Below are 1,964 nucleotides of genomic sequence, written 5' to 3'. Positions count from 1 at the left end.
GTCTCTCTATGTTGCCAACTTGTCCTTCCCAAGCGCTTAGTACAGTGCTCTGCACACAGTAAGTGCTCAATAAATACGATGGAATGAATGAATGAATGACTAGGCCATCTTACCTCAGCCACCATCAGTCTTTCAGCGGCGGAGGCATCAGGTTCACAGGATTCAATCTACCCAGAAAATCTCTGGCATATAAAACCGAGGAAGCCCTAGGAGGGAGGCGTTTGCCTTTCCTGGGGTATTTGGTCCACTAACCCCAAAGTCAACCCATGCTTAGAGTGACATAATCATAATAGTGGTTTTGGGTGAGCATGCACTATGTGCTGAACACTGCACTGAGCGTTGGGATAGGTACAAGATAATCAGATCAGACACACTCAGAGGACCTGGGTGCTAATCCCATTCATTCAATCGTATTTATTGAGCACTTACTGTGTGCAGAGCACTAGACTAAGAGCTTGGAAAGTACAATTTGGCAACAGGTAGCGACAATCGGGCTCACAGTCTAGAAGGGGAAGACAGACAACAAAACAAAACAAGTAGACTGTGTGCCCGTTGTTGGGTAGGGGCCGTCTCTATATGTTGCCAACTTGTACTTCCCAAGTGCTTAGTACAGTGCTCTGCACGCAGTAAGCGCTCAATAAATACGATTGAATGAATGAAGTAGACAGACATCAATAGCGTCAATAGAAATACATAAAATTATAGACATATACACATTATTAATAAAATTAATAGAATAATAACTATGTACATATATACACAGGTGCTGTGGGGCGGTGAGGGGGTAGAGCAGAGGGAGGAAGTCGGGGTGATGGGGAGGGGAGGAGGAGCAGTGGAAAAGGAGGGCTCAGTCTGAGAAGGCCTCCTGGAGGAGGTGAGTTTTCAGTAGGGCTTTGAAGGGGGGAAGTGTGATTGTTTGGATGTGTGGAGGGAGGGCATTCCAGGCCAGAGGTAGGATGTGGGCCAGGGGTCGATGGCGGGACAGGTGAGAACGAGGCCCAGTGAGGAGGTTAGCAGCAGCAGAGGAGCGGAGGGTGCGGGATGGGCTGTAGAAAGAGAGAAGGGAAGTGAGGTGGGAGGGGGTGAGGTGATGGAGAGCTCTAAAGCCAATAGTGAGGACTTTTTGTTTCAGGAGAAGGTTGATAGGCAACCACTGCAGATTTTTGAGGAGGGGGGTGACATGCCCAAAACGTTTCTTTAGAAAGATAATCTGAGCAGCAGAGTGAAGTGTAGACTGACGTGGGGAGAGACAGGAGTTGGGAGATCAGAAAGGAGGCTGATGCAGTAATCCAGTCTGGATAATATGAGTGATTGTACTAACAAGGTAGCGGTTTCGATGGAGAGGAAAGGGCGGATCTTGGCAATGTTGTGAAGGTGAGACCGGCAGATTTTGGTGACGGATTGGATGCGTGGGGTGAATGAGAGAGCAGATGACACCAAGGTTGTGGGCTTGTGAGATGGGAAGGATGGTAGTGCTGTCCACAGTGACGGGAAAGTCAGGGAGAAGACAAGGTTTGGGAGGGAAGGTAAGGTGCTCAGTCTTGGACATGTTGAGTTTTAGGTGGTGGGGAAACATGCAGGTGGAGATGTCTTGAAGGCAGGAGGAGATGCGAGCCTGGAGGGAGAGAGGGAGAACAGGGGAGGAGATGTAGATTTGGGTAATCTCAACTCTGTCACTTGCCTGCTGTGTGATCTTGGGCAAATCACAACTTCTTTCCTTGTCAGTCTCCTCATCCGAATCTGCATCTGTATCTGCGCCAAACAGAAACTCCTTACTATTGGCTTTAAAACACTCAATCATCTTACCCCTCCTCCCTCACCTTGAAGTTCTCCTACTACAGCCCAGCCTCTACACAGCCTGAAGCACAATGGTCTGCATACAGTAAGCGCTCAGCAAATAGGATTGAATGAATGCACACTTCACCCCGCGAATGCCAACTGTATCTCGATCTCATCTACCTCAT

The sequence above is a fragment of the Tachyglossus aculeatus genome, chromosome 3 (genome assembly GCF_015852505.1).
Source record: "Tachyglossus aculeatus isolate mTacAcu1 chromosome 3, mTacAcu1.pri, whole genome shotgun sequence".
NCBI classification, from domain to species: domain Eukaryota; kingdom Metazoa; phylum Chordata; class Mammalia; order Monotremata; family Tachyglossidae; genus Tachyglossus; species Tachyglossus aculeatus.
The sequence above is the reverse complement of the archived record's forward strand: the minus strand, read 5'-3'. Positions refer to the sequence as shown.